Source organism: Rattus norvegicus, chromosome 16, assembly GCF_021556685.1.
Source record: "Rattus norvegicus strain SHRSP/BbbUtx chromosome 16, alternate assembly SHRSP_T2T, whole genome shotgun sequence".
NCBI classification, from domain to species: domain Eukaryota; kingdom Metazoa; phylum Chordata; class Mammalia; order Rodentia; family Muridae; genus Rattus; species Rattus norvegicus.
In genome coordinates, this window is record NC_141549.1 from 26,153,430 (window position 1) to 26,173,150 (window position 19,721).

The following is a 19,721-nucleotide window of genomic DNA, read 5'->3' on the forward strand; positions in this document are numbered from 1 at the left end:
CAAAAGTCCCACCAGAGAACTACTAAAACTGATAAACACCTTATGCAAAGTGGCTGGGTCTAAAATTACTCAAATAAATCAGTAGCCTTCCTCTACACAAAAGAGAAACAAGCCAAGAAAGAAATAGGGAAATGACACCCTTCCTAATAGTCCCAAATAATAAAAAATACCTCGGTGTGACTCTAGCCAAGCAAGTGAAAGATCTGTATGATAATAACTTTAAGCCTCTGAAGAAAGAAATTGAAGAAGACCTCAGAAGATGGAAAGATCTCCCATGCTCATGGATTGGCAGGATTAATATAGTAAAAATGGCCATTTTACCAAAAGCGATCTACAGATTCAATGCAATCCCCATCAAAATACCAATCCAGTTCTCCAGAGAGTTAGACAGAACAATTTGCAAATTCATCTGGAATAACAAAAAACCCAGGATAGCTAAAACTATCCTCAAAAATGAAATCACTTCCAGGGGAATCACTCTCCCTGAACTCAAGCAGTAATACAGAGCAATAGTGATAAAAAAAAAAAAAAAAAAAAAAACTTCATGGTATTGCTACAGAGACAGACAGATAGACAAGTGGAATAGAAGTGAAGATGCAGAAATGAACCCATACACTTATGGTCACTTGATTTTTGAGAAAGGAGCCAAAACCATCCAATGGAAAAAAGAGCATTTTCAGCAAATGGTGCTGGTTCAACTGGTGGTCAGCCTGTAGAGGAATGCAGATCGATCCATTCTTTTTTTTTTTTTTTTATTAACTTGAGTACTTCTTATATACATTTCGAGTGTTATTCCCTTTCCCGGTTTCCGGGGAAACATCCCCCTCCCACCTCCCCTTCCTTATGGGTGTTCCCATCCCAACCCTCCCCCCATTGCCGCCCTCCCCCCACCAGTCTAGTTCACTGGGGGTTCAGTCTTAGCAGGACCCAGGGCTTCCCCTTCCACTGGTGCTCTTACTAGGATATTCATTGCTACCTATGAGGTCAGAGTGCAGGGTCAGTCCATGTATAGTCTTAGGTAGTGGCTTAGTCCCTGGAAGCTCTGGTTGCTTGGCATTGTTGTACATATGGGGTCTCGAGCCCCTTCAAGCTCTTCCAGTTCTTTCTCTGATTCCTTCAACGGGGGTCCTATTCTCAGTTCAGTGGTTTGCTGCTGGCATTCGCCTCTGTATTTGCTGTATTCTGGCTGTGTCTCTCAGGAGCGATCTACATCCGGCTCCTGTCGGCCTGCACTTCTTTGCTTCATCCATCTTGTCTAATTGGGTGGCTGTATATGTATGGGCCACATGTGGGGCAGACTCTGAATGGGTGTTCCTTCTGTCTCTGTTTTAATCTTTGCCTCTCTCTTCCCTGCCAAGGGTATTCTTGTTCCCCTTTTAAAGAAGGAGTGAAGCATTCACATTTTGATCATCCGTCTTGAGTTTCATTTGTTCTAGGCATCTAGGGTAATTCAAGCATTTGGGCTAATAGCCACTTATCAATGAGTGCATACCATGTATGTCTTTCTGTGATTGGGTTAGCTCACTCAGGATGATATTTTCCAGTTCCAACCATTTGCCTACGAATTTCATAAAATCGTTGTTTTTGATAGCTGAATAATATTCCATTGTGTAGATGTACCACATTTTCTGTATCCATTCCTCTGTTGAAGGGCATCTGGGTTCTTTCCTGCTTCTGGCTATTATAAATAAGGCTGCAATGAACATAGTGGAGCACGTGTCTTTTTTATATGTTGGGGGATCTTTTGGGTATATGCCCAAGAGAGGTATAGCTGGATCCTCCGGCAGTTCAATGTCCAATTTTCTGAGGATCCTCCAGACTGATTTCCAGAATGGTTGTACCAGTATGCAATCCCACCAACAATGGAGGAGTGTTCCTCTTTCTCCACATCCTCGCCAGCATCTGCTGTCCCCTGAGTTTTTGATCTTAGCCATTCTCACTGGTGTGAGGTGAAATCTCAGGGTTGTTTTGATTTGCATTTCCCTTATGACTAAAGATGTTGAACATTTCTTTAGGTGTTTCTCAGCCATTCGGCATTCCTCAGCTGTGAATTCTTTGTTTAGCTCTGAACCCCATTTTTAATAGGCTTATTTCTTTCCCTGTGGTCTAACTTCTTGAGTTCTTTGTATATTTTGGATATAAGGCCTCTATCTGTTCTAGGATTGGTAAAGATCTTTTCCCAATCTGTTGGTTGCCGTTTTGTCCTAACCACAGTGTCCTTTGCCTTACAGAAGCTTTGCAGTTTTATGAGATCCCATTTGTCGATTCTTGATCTTAGATCGATCCATTCTTATCACCCTGTACAAAGCTTAAGTCCACATGGATCAAGGACCACCACATCAAACCACATACACTGGAAGTTATAGAATAAATAGTGGGGAACTGTGTCAAACTTGTAGGGACTGAGAAAAATTTCCTGAAAAAATGCCAATGGCTTATGCTCTAAGATCAAGAATCAAGACATGGGACCTTATAAAACTGCAAAGCTTCTGTAAGGCAATGTACACTGTCATTAGGACAAAACAGCAACCTATAAATTGGGAAAAAATCTTTACCAATACTACATCCGATACAAGGCTAGTATCAAAAAAAGATGAACTCAAGAACTTAGGCTCCAGAGAGCCAAATAACACTATTTAAAAATGTGGGGCAGGCTCTGAACGGCCATTCCTTGAGTGTCTGTTGTAAAGTTTGCCTCCATATCCCCTCCTATGAATACTCCCCCCCCCATTTTAAGAAGGATTGCAAGCGTCTGCATTTTGGTCATCCTTCTTCTTGAGCTTCATGGGGTCTGGGGATTGCATCTTGGGTAATTTGAGCTTTTGGGCTAACATACAATAATCACTGAGTGTAGAACATGTGTGTTTTCCTGTGAATGGGTTAACTCACTCAGGTTGATATTTTCTAGTTCTTTCCATTTGCCTCTGAGTTTCATGAAGTCATTGTTTTTGATAGTTGAGTAGTACTCCATTGTGTCGATGTACCACATTTTCTGAATCAATTTCTCTGTTTAAGGCATCTGAATCCTTTCCAGTTTCTGGCTATTATAAATAAGGTTGCTATGAAAATAATGGAGCATGTTTTCTTGTTGCATGTTGGAGCATCATTTGGGTCTACGCCCAGGAGAGGTATAGCTGGGTCTTTAGGTAATGCAATGTCCAATTTTCTGAGGAACCTCCAGAATGATTTCCAAAGTGGTTATACCAGTTTGCAATTCCACCAACAATGGAGGAGTGTTCCTCTTTCTCCACATCCTCACCAGCATCTGCTGTCATCTGAGATTTTTATCCTAGCCTTTCTGACTCGTGTGAGGTGGAATCTCAGGGATTTTTTGATTTGCATTTCCCTGATGTCTAAGAATATTGAACTAAGAATATTTCCTAAGGTGCTTCTCGCCCATTCGATATTCCTCACCTTTTAATTTGTGTGTGTGTGTGTGTGTGTGTGTGTGTGTGTGTGTGTGTATCCACCAAAACTAGGTAAGATTGATGAAGCTAAGAAGAGCATGCTGACAGGAACCAGATATAGGTCTCTACTACAGACACAACCAGAGCATGTCAAATACATAGGTAAACACTAGCACCAACCCACTCAACTGAGAACGGGACTCCCTTGGGGAAATTCCAGAAGGAATTGAAAGATCTGAAGGTTCTTGCCACCCCATAAGAATACCAAGGCCTACCATCCAGAGCTTCCAGGGACTAAACCACTACCCAAAGACCATACATGGACTGACCCAGGACTCCAAATGCATATGTTGCAGAGTTGGAATATCATTTCTTAGGCACCAGTGGAAGGGGAAGTCCTTGGTCCTGCCAAGGTTGGACCACAGAGTGGGGGAATGTCTGGGGGTGTAGAACGGGAGAATGAATGGGAGGGCCTCAGTTATGGTGAAGGAGGAGGGGATAGGAGGCTTATGGATAGGAAAATGGGAAAGGAATGTACATCTGAAATGTAAATGAAGAAATATATCCCATCAAAAAAAAAGAAGAAGAAGGAGGAGGAGGAGGAGGAGATGAAGAAGAAGAAGAAGAAGAAGAAGAAGAAGAAGAAGAAGAAGAAGAAGAAGAAGAAGAAGAAGAAGAAGAAGAAGAAGAAGAAGAAAACGGACTGGAGGAGCTGAAGGGGTTTCAACCCCATAAGATTAATTACAACATCAACCATTCAGACCCTCCACAGCTCCCAGAGACTAAACCAGCAACCAAAGTGAAGCTTGACACCCGTGTGTTGCTTTTCTAGGTATCACACTATTTATTTACTGACTAACTCATTTATGAGATTTTGCTTTCTTTGTTTGTTTTGAATATGGGCACTGTAGGATAGGCTGGAAGCCTCCAACAGGGCTTCTAGCTAACCCTCTTGACACACTAAACCTGTCTAGCTCCACATGGCTCCTGGCACTTAGAGAACTTTAATTAGTTCAGTAATGCCACTGTGTGCTCACAGTTAGTGAATGATTCGAAATTGACAACAATGTCTGTGGAGCCTGTTAAATTACAACAATCAACACAAATCTAAGTAATCTTCCATCCAATAAAAACTATAATATATGTAAAGTAAAAAGTGAGGGCTAGCCTTCATTTTAAAATTCTTGGATTGATCAGGAATTCAAGGCCCATACCTAAACATAGTAAAAACAATATACAGCAAACTAAATGGAGAAAACCTTGAAGAATTAGCACTAAAGTCCACGGCCTTCCTCTATTCAAAGGATAAACAGGCTCAGAAAGGAATTAGGGAAATGACACCCTTCACAACAGTAACAAATGATATAAAATACCTCGCTGTGACTCTAATCAAACAAGTGAATGATCTCTTTGACAAGAACTTTAAATTTCTAAAGAAAGAACTTGAACAAGATCTCATAAGATGGAAAGATTTCCCATGCTCACATATTGGCAGGATTAAAATTGTAAAAATGGAAATCTGACCAAAAGCAATCTAAGATTCAATGTAATTCCCATGAAAGTTCCAACTCTATTCCTCATTTAGGTAGAAAGAGGAATGTGCAAATTCATTTGGAATAATAAAAAATCCAGGGTAGTGAGAACTGTCCTCAAAAATGAAAGAACTTCTGGGAGACTCACCATCCCAGGTATCAGGCTGTATTACATATCAATAGTGATAAAAACTGCATGGTTTGGTACACAGACAGGCAGGTTGATCAAGGGAGTAGAATTGGAGACAGAGAAATGAACCCACACAACTTTGGTCACTTGATGTTTGACAAAGACACTGAAGTCATTCAGTGGAAAAAAGACAGCATTTCCAGCAAATGCTGTTGAATCAACTGGCAGTCAGCATGTAGAATGCAAATCAAACTTTTCTTGTCACCCTGTACACAGCTAAAGTCCACGTGAATTGAGGATCTCCACATAGAAGCAGATACACTCAAAATAATAAAAGGAAAATTGGGGAAGAGCCTGGACCACATGGGCACTGGGGAAATTTTCCTGAATAGAACACCAATAGCTTAGGCTCCAATTTCAAGTATCAAAAAATGAGACCTCAAAAAATTGCAAAGATTATGCAAGGAAAAGGACACTGTCATTAGGACAAAATGGAAACTAACAGATTAGAAAAAGATCTTTACGACTCCTACATCTGACAGAAGGCTAATATGCAACGTATACAAAGAAATCTATGTTTAGACTCCAGAGAATCAAATAGCTCTATTACAAAATGAGGAGGTGCAAACTTAAATAAAGAATTCTAAACTGAGGAATATCAAATGTCCCAGAAACTCCTAAGGAACTATTGAACATCCTTAATCATCAGGGAAATGTAAATCAAGAAAATGAAGAGATTCCACCTCACACCAGTAGAATGACTAAGAACAAAATCTCAGGTGACAACAGATGTTGGTGAGGATGTGGAGAAAGAGGAACACTCCTCCTTGTAGGTGGGAGAGCAAGCTGGTACAACTCTAGAAATTACTTAGCATGTTCCTCAGAAAATTGGGCATAGTACTACCTGAGGACCCAGCTATACCCCATCCTGGGCATACATCTAAAAGGGGCTCCAACATATAACAAAGACACATGCTCAAATTATGATCATAGCACCCTTTTTGTAATTGCCTGGAGCTGGAAAGAACCCAGATGTCCCTCCATGTACAAAGTACACATTGACACACTCATGTCTTCAGGTCATATGTAGCAGAGGATGACCTTTTTGGGAACCAATGAGAGGAGAAGCCCTTGGTCTTGCCAAGGCTCCACCTCCCAGTGTAAGGGAATGCTAAGACAGGGAGGTGGGAAGGGGTGAACGGATGGGTGGGAAAACACCCTAATAGAAGAGGGGGAGGGGCAATGTGATAGGCAGTTCATGGATGGGAAACTAGGAAAGGGGATAACATTTGAAATGGGAACCAAAAATATCAAATAAAAATCCCCCCACCCCCAGAATAGGGAGGCTAAGTTTAGAATAGACGTAGAAGGAACACCCATTCAGAGCCTGCCCCTCATGTGGCCCATACATATACAGCCACCAAACTAGATAAGATGGATGAAGCAAAGAAGTGCAGGCTGACAGGAACCAGATGTAGATCTCTCCTGAGAAACACAGCCAGAATACAGCAAATACATAAGTGGATGCCAGCAGCGAACCACTGAACTGAGAACGGGACCCCCGTTGAAGGAATCAGAGAAAGGATTGAAAGAGCTTGAAGGGACTTGAGACCCCATATGAACAACAATGCCAAGCAACCAGAGCTTCCAGGGACTAAGCCACTACCCAAAGACTATACATGGACTGACCCTGGGCTCCAACTGCATAGGTAGCAATGAATAGCCTAGTAAGGTCATCAGTGGAAGGGGAAGCCATTGGTCCTGCCAAGGCTGGACCCTTAAATAATGGGATTCTTGGGGTGAGGTAATGGGGGGAGAATGGGGAGGGGAACACCCATATAGAAGAGGAGGAGGAGGGGTTCGGGGGATGTTGGCCTGGAAACCGGGAAAGGGAATAACAATTGAAATGTAAATAAGATACATCCAATTTAATATTGACCGGGAAATAAAAGAAAAGGAAAAAATCGCCCCCCCCCCCCGAAAAATAATGAAGCGCTTTTGCGGTTGGTAAACCTCACTTGGTAAAACATTTGCCCTGAAAACCCGACTGTAGATGTGGGGATAAGGGGAGCCCCAAGGCTTACTTGCCTGCAAGTGTGAATATCAATGTGCTCCAAGATAGTAAATCAATCACATGAGGGACGTGGCTGGGTGAGGTTTGTCTCTAGAACAGAGGGACCAGGGGTGGAACCCACAGGGAGGCCTGATGGCCTGAGTTCAGTCCTCAGAAGCCAGAACAGAACCATCAGTTGGCTCTGTCCTCTGACCACTACACACTTAGCTCCACATGTGTGGGGCACTGGAAAGTGAGAGAAAGACAATGGCAATCTCTAACCTTCACATGTATATCAGTGCAAAATCAACAGAACAGAAGGTCCTCACTCACCTTCTGTGAGGGGGACATGGTCACAGTTCCTGTTCAAAATGTCTTTTATCCATTAGCAAACAGGTAATGTTGATCTAATATTCATTATTGATATTGCCCTAAAGTTGACAATTTGTCTTATGATAAATTTTCGAGTGCTGTCTATTATAATTAATGCTCTATATATTAATAAAGTCTTCATAGAATCAGGGGTTATGGAGGGGGAATGGGGATAACATTTGAAATGTAAATACATAAAATATCTAAGAAAAAAAGAAAAAAGAACAAAAAGAACAAAAACAGGAAAAACAAAAAGAAAATCTACATGGGGGCATGGCAGTGACCAGCTCTAGTTTTGGTTTGAATAACACTCAGTTCTGATTGCTAGGACACACAGGGCAGCTCACAACTGTTTATAGCTGCAGCCCCAGGGGAACCAGCACCATGTTCTACCACACATGGTACACAGAAAATACACAGAGGTAAAACGATTGTGTGTGTGTATGTGTGTGTGTGTGTGTGTGTGTGTGTGTGTGTTTGCCCGCGTGCATGTGTGTCTGTATCTGTGTGCCTTTTTGTATGTTTACACAACTTAAGTTATACATAAAAATAAAATTAGGTAGTTTCATTAAGGCCTAGGACCTGCTGTCACACAGGGTTGAGGTCTCATATGACTAAGAGCTTTCAGCAGGTATAGACTCAGGAGTCCCCAGGCTTGGGCTCTGTCTTCAAATCATGGGTCACCTGGTACCCATCATGAAAAGGATGCTTAGGGATCCTGAAGAAAGACAAGCAGCTAGGGAGAGCAGCAGAACGCCTTGACTTGCTGTTTGGCAAATGGTGCTGCAGAGACTTGTGAGATTGCCTGGGCTCTGTTAATGTTTTGGGGGTTTTGCTTTGGTTTGGTGTTTTGAGCCAGGATTTCTCTGTAGACCAGGCTGCCCACAAAGTGAGATTCTATCTCAGAAGTAGTAAGTTACCTTGCCAGAGACGGTGTCATCTGCTTCAGATGTCTTCTGTGAGCCTTTGTAGAAAGGTTGCTGACTGATTTATGTGATGCCACAGAGCTGTTTGTAATGAGGCAGGAAAACAGGGACGTATGTGAGGGCTGCCTTTGCTCCTTGTGTATCACAGGCCAAATCCTTCCTTCCTAAACTCCAGACTTGCGCGCTGCCCCTTTACCTCTTGAGCAGATGAAGTCCTTGTGGAGATGACCGCAGCTCCATCCTGCAGTTGTTGGTTCTGACAGACAGCCCCGAGAGACCACAAAGCCTTTAAGGATAGGGCGTGTTCTGGAAGTCCGCTGATGTGGGGTTCACCCACACTGGACAGCCCAGACGGAGCAAGTCTCACATCCGCCATCTTGGTGAAGGCCCACAACAGCTCCAGGAAGCGGAAGTACATGGATCGGGGGAGGAGTCCTCCAGCACTGGTTAGAATGGACAGTCTCAAAACGGCCAGGGAGGTAAACGCCCCAAGCATGTCCAGGATCGAGGCCACTTCTCTTATCATCACCGAGAGGTCTCTGTGACCTCTGTCTCAGTACTTTTCTCCCTGACATGATTTATTAATACATGTATGTTATTTTGGGGTTATTTATTTTCCACTACTGTCAATGCCAGTCACCTTAAAAGGCAATCATTCACCTATTCCAAAAACACTGTGGGTTTATTCTACATTTCTCTCAGCGAACAAAAGCAAAAAGTGCCAAGTATAACAGTTTAATATTTGTCACCAAGTTAAAAAAATGAAAAAAATACATATATAAATACATATATATACACATATATATTTATATATATATATGCATGCATGCGCCAAGGGAATACATACGGAGCCAAAAACTAACAGAAGACACAAGGCTCCACCTAGACATCTTGTGTCACACAATTTCACCTCCAGTAACAGGAATGGGTAACAAACTGCTGAGTCATTAACCATAGGGTCCTATAGGAAGCCTCAACTGTCACAGGCTTGTGTCAAGACTATTGGTTGGTCTACACAATCTGATGTTCAGGACTGATTTCTGATGGTAACACTTCTGTCATCACAGTGGGAGATGTTGAGCCGGGGTCTAGCTAGACTCTTCACCCTACTAACCAGAGTTCATAATACTGGAAGATAACCGGTCTGCTACTGGAGGGCAAAGGTAATCCTCAATATCTGTCACCTACAAACCCTGCAACCTACAATGACACCTATGTGGAAGCCCAAAAGCATCTTCAAATCTAATTCCAGGTGATCTAGACCCCTCTTATATCTTCACAGGCCCAGACATGCATATAGTGCACCGACAGACACATAGGCAAAACTTTCACACATAGGAAATAAGCATAATGTTTCAATAATAATAGGTTCACAGGTATGTAGTAAACTTATGTGCTAAGTTCATTACTTACAAGCATACAATGTAGTAGTGGTTTCTTAGTACTTTATTAAAGTCATGCTCCCATCACCCTATTGTTTTAAAAACATTCTCATCTTTGACAGGAAACCCTGGGCCATTACAAGTTACTCTTTTTTACTCCACAGCCTACCCCCTATCAACTTTTTAGGCACCAGTTCCAACTATCCCTCTTTGATGATAGAAGTATGACCTTCAAATATACAACCTTAAAATCAGATTGTGTACAGCTCCAATGCCATTGCAATAGCCCATAATATGAATGGTTTTCTGAGGGGCCCTTTGATTAATGAGGAAACAAGCTGGTACCCAATCTAACTTCTGCTTTACGTTTCTCATTCTGTTAGTGTTTGTTGTTGCTGTTGTTGCTGCTGCTGCTGCTGCTGCAGTTGTTGTGTTTAATTGATTGATTTCTTTTTGTTGTCTTGTTTTTGAGGTTTTTGTTTGATTGATTGATTGATTGAATGATTGATTGATTGTGTGAGTGCGTGTATGTCCGTGTGTGTGTGTGTATGTCCGTGTGTGTGTGTGTGTGTGTGCGTGTGTGTGTGTGTGTGTGTGTGTAGCATCCCTGGCTGTCCGATACCTAACTCTGTAGACCAGGCTGGCTTTAAACTCATGGAGAACTACATGTCTCAGCCTCCTGAGTGCTGGGATTAAAGGCATATGTCACCACCAACCAGTTCATTCTAGGTATTTAATAGAAATTAATGATCTAATATAAAAATAAAGCTTTTTGGTCATTAAAATGCTATTTTCACTGAGTTTACGGATTGTAATGTGTTTTCATGTTTTAGGATTATTATGAATACCTCTTGTCATTGCTAGATACTAGTCCATTGTATTGATATGCCACACTTTGTTTACCTATTCATCATGCTATACTTCTTGGGGTTCCTCCCTTTTGTCATTTATAAGTTCTGTGCACATTCAGCTGCTTGAGGCTGAACCATTTTATATATATAGTTCCAACAGTAATATAGAAGGTTGCTATTTCTCAGTTCCTTTACAGTCTCACATGTGCCATACAAGTGCTCCACCACTGACCTACACACTCAGCATATGAATATATATATATATCATTTTATTATACTATATGTTATATATAAATGAGAAACTTATAAGAGTATTTATAAAACGTATGTGTCAACTACACTCCAGTGCTCTGTGAACTGAGCTATCGAAGTCTCTTCAAAACAACTACAGAAAATACTTGCAAAGTAGGTTTTATACCAGGAAAGCAGGGATGGTTCAGTTACAAACACTCAACAAGTCATCTGCCATATAAACAAACTGAAAGAAAAAATCAGCAATTGATGACAGAGTGGAGACTGAGGGATACTAGCCAAACTTGATACCCATCCGTGGGCAAGCACCAATCCTTGACATTTCATAATACTCTATAACAGAGTATTTTATAACAATTATAACAATTACAGACAAGTGTTTAGCATGGCTGTCCTCTGAGAGGCTCCACTGAACAGCTTACTCAGACAAATGCAGACATCCACAGCTAAACACTGGGTAGAACTTAAGGACTCATATACAAGATTCAGAAGAAGGATTGCAGCCCTCAAGGGGAATGAAACTCCATAGGCCGTCCAGCAGAGTTAACTAAACTTGACACTTTGGGCTCTCAGCATCTGAACCACCAGCAAAAGAACATACAGGGGTTGGAGACAGGCCTCCCAGTACATGTGTAGAAGATATGCAGCTCGATATTCATGTGTGGCCTGAGCAACTGGAGCAGGGGCTGGACCAAAAGTTGTTGCTTTTCTGGTTGGTATGTTCTTCTAGCTAGGTATCTAGCTGGAAATCTCTGGAGAAAGGTCTTGAAATCCATTGCCCATGCTGACCTTTTACTGTTGAGATTTTAGACATCTTTATATATTTTGGACAAAAAATTGCTATAAGCCTATACCTTTACATAATTTCTGGAAATATTTCAAACAGCAGGAAAAACACACTGACTTCTTCTGGACACAAATGAATTAAAAAAATCAGGAACTTGAGTGTCAGGCCCTGGTGTCTTATACAATTATTTATTGTACTAAAAATTATTTACTTCCCTTAAAATGTTGTGCTTGTCTTCACAGTTCGAGAGCTGCCTTCCATGTGTGAAGCAAACTCGCACTGCCTCTAAAGTACTTGCACATCCTTACGTGTTCCTTAATATTGTCTAAGATTTGATGTACTTAGAAAGTGACAGAAATATTAGAAATGCTTCTGCTTTTTAAATGAAAAGAATGTCAATGGGAAGAAATTTGTAGAAAAGCAACCATTGAGATGACACAGCACCTAAGATCATTTTCCATTCAAGCCTGATGACCTGCAATCTTGGTAGGAGGATCAAACCAATTCTAAGACATTGCACTCTCACCTCTACATATGGACTTTGTCACTTACAAACACACACACACACACACACACACACACACACACACACACACAGAGAGAGAGAGAGAGAGAGAGAGAGAGAGAGAGAGAGAGAGAGTGGGGAGGGGCAGAGATTACTGCCTTGTTCACATGATTTGCTCAACCTGTTTTCTTTTTTTTTTTTATTTTTCCGGAGCTGGGGACCGAACCCAGGGCCTTGCGCTTCCTAGCAAGCGCTCTACCACTGAGCTAAATCCCCAGCCCCTCAACCTGTTTTCTTATACAACTGAGGCCCATCCACCCAGAAGTACCAACATCTAGTATCACCACCTACAATTACAGGGGACATTCTACATTAACCACAGAAAATGACCCACAGACTTCCTTCAAGACAATGTGATGGAGAAGAAACCTCTACTCTGATTCAGTCTTCCCAGATTATACGTAGATTTATGGAAAGTTCATTAAAATCAAACAGCACAACATCCTCCAAGGCTCAGGTACTGTTGTGGAAGAGGGAGTCAGAAAAGATATAAGGACAAAATGTGGGGAGACGTGCTGTGAAACTAGGTCTTCTGGATGTGACAAAGTAATGACAGTCATGAATATAATAAGGGTGATTTCCTCAAAACGCCCTACACGAGAATGGAGCATCACCATCATCTCAGGTATTTGGAATGGCTCATAAAGTCACCATTAATGGCCACTTGTGGAGGGAGCAGAATAAACGTTTTACAAAAATAAAGAAAGAAAAAAAGGAAAGAAAGGAGGAAGGAAAGGAAAGAACAAAAATTCAGAGAAGCCACATTTCAACTGTCTTCTCTTTGCCAACTAATAACACATGACTTGATAATATGAGAAGTAAGAGTAGGGTTAAAGATTGTTTTCCCTTGAAAATACACTAAAAAGCTACTGATGCAATAAAAATTTTAAAATGCAAGACTTTCACTTTGAACATTTTAATGGGAAACTCTTACAATTAAGAGGCAAGCAGTTTAACTCAAAACTCATATGCTAAGTCCCTTGGACAAACAATACAGTCTGTGACACCAAGGTGTTCTATTTAGCAACTTTATGATATATCCTCACAAATCAGAGGGACAGGCAATGTACACTCCCTTCACATATTAAGTGCATGTAGTATATATCGGGAAGAGATTTAACTGAAAGACAGAGTTAGAGGTCAGTGTTTGGTCAAACTATAGGCTCTATGGTGGAGGGTTACAGTGAAGACAGCACAAACCAGAAACCTAGAAGCACTACATACAAACAGCTAAAGGCAAGAAGGCACATGTGTGATGGGAAGCTACAAAGGAGTGGACTGAGAGTCTCTGAGAGATTAAAATGAATACTGAACAGTTGCCTGATTGATAAGGTTGGCTTAGTGCAGGCTGTGGACACTGACAACTAACCCAAAGGAAGGGCTAAGTCCTGAGGAAGCAGTGCATGAGCCTAAGTGGTATCTGATTTTGTGCAAAGGGGGACAGAGCTGCCATCTCAACAATGCAACACATTGACCTCTGTTGAAACCCTGGGCAGATAGCTACATGGTTACATATCTGGGTCCATTGATCTCCTTGGACTGTTTTTCTCACAATGCTCTGCTGCCTTTCCTTTACAAATTTATAACATGTGAAGACCTGACTCCATAAAATACCATTTCTCCAATTGCCATCTGCTGTTCATGATGTCACTTATCTCTGAAAAAATTTAATTCAATTGGATATATATATATATATATATATATATATATTCATTCTTGTTACTGGCCTGCTACCTGCCTAATCACGAAAAAGCAGAAGAAATGAGTCATTTTCAGGATAATGTGGTCTCACAGAGACATGGATTCTCCTTGATCGGGGGTCAAGTCTCCTGGATTGTGTCATCTGGTAAGTGCGTGAGAAGTATTTGTTCTTTTCACACATAAAATCCTGTTCACCAAAATCAGTGAGTGCACAGTGCACCCTTCAGGTGCAGACCTGACCTATTAGACTGAGAATAAATTTTAACAAACATCCATGCTCAGTGGAATCCAAACATCACATCTGTCCTCCCAAGTGGAGGATATTTATACTCATTAAATTGCAGATATTACTAAAATACCTAAATACTGAAGGGAAACCCAGGGTGGCTGGTGCCATTGTGCGGTCCTTAGGTGATGCTCCCACAGGTCCTCTGAATGCACGAAAGGGAAAGTACTGACCTCTACCTTCATCCACTCAGCAATTCCTTGTTTGAATCCTATTGACTTCTTAGTATTACTTCTCAGATTCCATGTTGTTTTTTCTTCTCTTTTACTAGGGACTTGGTATTATGTCTGTAAGTCACTCACTACAGTAATCTATCACCCCAATCTCTTAGAATCTCTACGTTTATTTGCTATAGAGATAATGAAGTCTTGAGGGAGAGACGTAAAGAAGTCATCCCATTTAAAATGGAGTTACCACCTTCTCTGTACACTTTCCAGGTTGGGGTCTCTGTGTTAGTGTCTATAGCCTACAAGAAGATGATGCTTTTCTAACGAGGGTTCCAAACACAGATCTATAGCTATGACAGTCATTTCATTGATACGGATAAGAGTACTGAGTTTTCCTCTTGGCTCAGGACATATCTACTCTTAGGATTTTGGCTGCTTTAGTAGTTTCAGGCCTGGCTTCCATCACATAGAGTGTGTCTGAAATAGAATCAGGAAATAGAATTATTTCCATAATATGTGTTCCACTACTGTACCAGAACATCTTACGAGCCAGTAACTGGTTTACTTTGCAGTATTTGTAGCTTTGGGATAACCATGTTTGCATTTCTGTTCTGAAATCATGCAGACTACTTTACGTATCATGAATGCTACTTGGTAGGTGTGAAGCTTAATAGATGAGGTTTATCTTGGTTTGTATTGTAAATATACTTATTTTTTATAAGAATCTATTAAGATTTTTATGAATGGCAGAGGCATCATATTCAGTCAAATGATGATGATCATTGATTTATGCCATGTTTTAAATTTCAGGAGGTATGATTTATGAATGGTTGCTTTTATTCTCTATGCTATAGGAGTAATGTTCAGGAATTACCATTCTGTACAGTAAAGTCAAACATATTTCCTACTTTCTCCTCTGCCACATTTGTTGTGTGAAGTATTATGCAGATCCGTATGTATGTGATGTATGTGGCATTGACTTCTGTGCTTGGTGTTGAAATGGACTAAGTTTCTGTCTTCTGCATGCAGTTATCTCTATGGATCAGTGTAATTTGATGAAGTGCTGTCAATTCCCCATATACTGTGAATGTTTTCTTTATTTTTATTTTGATTTTTTAAATTTATTTATTTATTTATACTTTCCTTCAATCTCTTCTCCAAATTTTGGCTTCATATTTCCTACTATAAATATTTTTGTTCCCCCTTCTAAGAAATACTGACACATAGACATTTTGGTTGTCCTTCTTCTTGAGCTTTATGTGGTCTGTGGATTGCACCTTGGCTCATCTGAGCTTCAGGGCTACTATTCACTTATCAGTGAGTGCACACCATCTGTGTTATTTTCTGGGGTCACCTCACTCAAGATGATATTTTCTAGTTCCATCCTTTTGCCTATGAATTTCATGAAGTCATTGTCTTTTTAATAGCTGAGTAGTACTGCGTTTGTGTAATTGAACCACATTCTCTGTATCCATTCTTTTGTTGATGGACTTCTGGGTTCTTTCCAGCTTCTAGCTATTAAAAATAAGGCTTCTATGGACTTACTGGAGCATGTTTGTCTGTTATATGTTGGAGCATCTATTGATTCTATGCCCAGGAATGAGTATACCTGGGTCCTCGGGTAGTACTATGTCCAATTTTCTGAGGAAACTCCCAACTGATTTCCAGAGCAGTTGTACTGGCTTGCTATCCAAGTAACAGTGGAGGAGTGTTCCTCTTTCTCCACATCCTTGCCAGCATCTGTCATCACCTGAGTTTTTGTTCTTAGCCATGCTGAGGGGTGTGAGGAGGAATCTCAGCTTTGTTTTGATTTGCATTCCCCTGATGACTAAGGTTGTTGAACATTTCTATAGGTACTTCACAGCCATTCAATATTCCTCAGCTTAGGACTTTAGTTGTGTGAACAGACACCATGGCCAAGGCAACTCTTAAAAGGACACCATTTCATTAGGGCTGGTTTACAACTTCAGAGGTTCAGACCTGTTATCATCACAGCAGGATCACTGCAGCCACCAATCAGACATGGTGAAGGAGGATCTGAGAGCTGTAGATCTTCATCTGGATGGTCCTACAGAATACTGCCTTCTAGGCAGCTAGGATGAGTGTGTTAAACCCCTTACACACAGTCGCACACCTACTCCAACAGGGCCACACCTACTACAACAGGACCATGCTTCTAATAGTGCCACCCCTGAGCCAAGGAAATATAAACCATCACATCCAACTCCACCATATTAATCCTTCTGACCTAGGAGCGTGGGGCCTTTCCATGTTACTGTATCTTCTTCTGTTAATTTACGTTAAGTTTAGAGTTTTTAACTATACAAGTCATTCAATTCCTTGGTTATATTTAGTCTATAATATCTGTGAGAATCTGTTAGTTTGCTTATTTGCAGAGTGTGCTGGGTATTTGGATTTAGGAAACTAACTTGGTTTTATGCATTGCTTTTCCTCTAATACAATGCTGAACAATTGAATAGCTGCAGGGGAATTTTGGTGGAGGCTTTAGAGTCTTTTGTGTATATCAACCACCCAGGCCTAAATAAAGTGACATTGGCTTCATTCTTTCAAGGGTGTATATCTATCTCATTCACTTGTGCTGTTATTCTAGCTAAGACTTCAATGATTTTATTGAACAGGGGAAGATCAAATATACTTTTCACATTTCTGATTTCTGATTTAGTGTGAATGCTTGGGCATATATATTTTAGAATGATATTTGCTGTGTACCATTCTTATCTTGTCTTTATTATATTGAACTGTATCCTGGGTCTGATGGTTTATATGTGTGAAGCCCAGGGAATAGCAATATTCCAAGTTGTGACCATGTTGGAATGTGTGTCACTGAGGTGTAGGCTTTAGGACCCTGATCCTAGCTGCATGGGAGTCAGTCTTAAACTAACAGCCTTCACATAAAGATGTAGTCTCTCAGCTCCTCCTGCACCATGTCTCCCTGGATGCCACCATACCCCTACCTTGATGATAATCAAGTGAACCTCTGAACACATAAACCAGCCCCAATTAAACGTTGTCCTTCATAAGATTTGTCTTGGTCATGGTGTCTATTCACAGCAGTAATACCCTAACTAGGACACTGGGTATCCCTATTCTCTCAAGGATGTCTTTCAATACTAACGTTGAATAATTTCAAAACCATTTTACCTCTCCTCAGTTGGTCATATAGACTCTGACTTTAATAATGCAATAAATAATATTTAATCCTCTAGATAGACAAGATCTTATCTGCATCTCTAGGATCATGAGAGCTTTATAATGGTGAATTATCATTTTGATGTAGATATGAATAATTTCTTAAAGGGTTATACTGACAATTTTACATCTACAAAGATCCAAAGAATTTTTAATTAGTAAATAAATTAATCAATTCTACACTCTAGATATTATTCCCCTCCTGGCCCATTCCCCAAGAATTCTGGATCCCATAACCCCCCGCCAATTCTACTGGGGATATCCACACCCACAAAACGTCTAAACTTCCTGGGGCCTCCAATCTCTTGAGGATTAGTGGCATCTTCTGTGACAGAAGCCTGACCAAGGGGTCCTCTGCTATATATTACATATACTTTTGTTTTATTTTTTATATTTTTATTCACTTTATATCTCAATCATTGCCCCCTCTGAGACCATCCTAACACCATTCTTCCTTCCATCCCACCTCTCCTCCTCCTCTAAGAGGTTGAACTCCCGAGCCCCGTGAGTATTCCCGCACCTTGCCACATCAAGAAACAGCAGGATTACGTCATCCACTCCTACTGAGTCTAGAAAAAGTATCAGATTTCACAGACAAGAAACGGCTTTAAAAAGAGCTCCCACCCCACTTTTAGCACTCGAAATAAAGTGTGAGCTGCACATCTTCAACAAATGTGTGTCAGACAAGTTCTGCTTCATGTACTACATTGTTCAGTCTCTGAGAGGTCCCAAAGGTTCAGTTTAGATGACTCTGTTGGTATTCTGTGTAGTTGATGTTCTGTTCCAGGCCCTCACTCATTCCCCTAAATCTCCCATAAGAGTCTGTAGGCATGATACAATGTTTCACTATGGGTTTCTGAATCTGTTTCAGTCAGCTGCTAGGTAGAACCTGTCAGCGGAGGGTTAAGTGATTCCTTTGTCTTCTAGTATAACAAAGTATCATTAATATTGTCAGGAACTTGTACTTGCCTGTGGATGGGTCTAAACTTAGGACCTTTATAGGTTGTCCATTCCCATAGTCTCTGCTCCACATTTCTCTCTGCATTTCTTGTAGGAAGGATAAACTTGGGGTCAAAAGTTTTGTGTCTTCTTGTGGGTTGTTGTCCTTATATTCCCACTGGAGTTCCTGTGTGGCTACAGAAGTGGCATCTTCAGTTTCCATATCCCCACTGCCAGGAGTATCAGCTAATGTCACCACTATTTACCGTGGGAAATGTCCCACTCCAGGTGTCTGGTATATCCTCAAGATGTTCCCACCTTCCGCACCCCCCAACTCTGTCTCTCTCTGCCTCTGTCTGTCTCTCTCTGTCTCTCTGTCTCTGTCTCTCTCTCTCTGTCTGTCTCTCTGTCTCTCTCTCTCTCTCTCTCTCTCTCTCTCATTCTCTCTTATTCTCTCTCTCTCTCTCTCCCTCTCTCCAGCTATAGGTTTTCATTTACACTTCTGGTTCTCCAGCCCTCTCTTCTGTCTCTCCTCAAACTTCATACTCAACTCATTCCCTATTCCTCTTCCTATCCCTCTCTTACTCAGTTCTCTCCCTACATATTTCTCCTATGACTATTTTATTCCCCCTCCTAAGTGAGAATCAGGTATTTTATATTGAGCTTTCCTTCATATTCAGTATCTTTCTGTATATACGGTATATTATGATTACACTGTAATTTTGACTAATAAGCACTTATAAGTCAGTACATTCAATGCATGTTTTTGGGTGTGGGTTACCTAACTCAGGATGATATTCTCAATTTCCACCTATTTGCTTGCAAAATTCAAGATGTCTTTGTTTTTCATAGCTGAATAGTATTCTACAGTGCAAATGTACCACATTATTTTTTATCCATCCTTGTTTTAGGGGCAATTGAATTGTTTCTAGTTTATGCGTATTATGAACAAAGCTACTATGATCATAGTTGAGCAAGTGCCCCTGTTGTATAGTAGGTAACCGTTTGTGTAAATGCCTAGGAGTGGTATAGCTAGGTCTTGAGGTAAAATTATTTTGAGTATTCAGAGAAAATGCCAAATTAATTTTCCAAATTAATTGTACAAATTTCTACTCCAGCAACAATGAAAAAATCTTTTCTGTGCTCCACATCCTTACCAGC

General features: G+C 40.8%; 1 long non-coding RNA gene across 1 annotated transcript in view; it reads left to right on the forward strand.

Moving 5' to 3' along the window:
• LOC148000496 (uncharacterized) overlaps nucleotides 1-19,721 on the forward strand; it is a 107,993-nt gene that overhangs the window by 27,908 nt on the left and 60,364 nt on the right. The window lies entirely within an intron of this gene.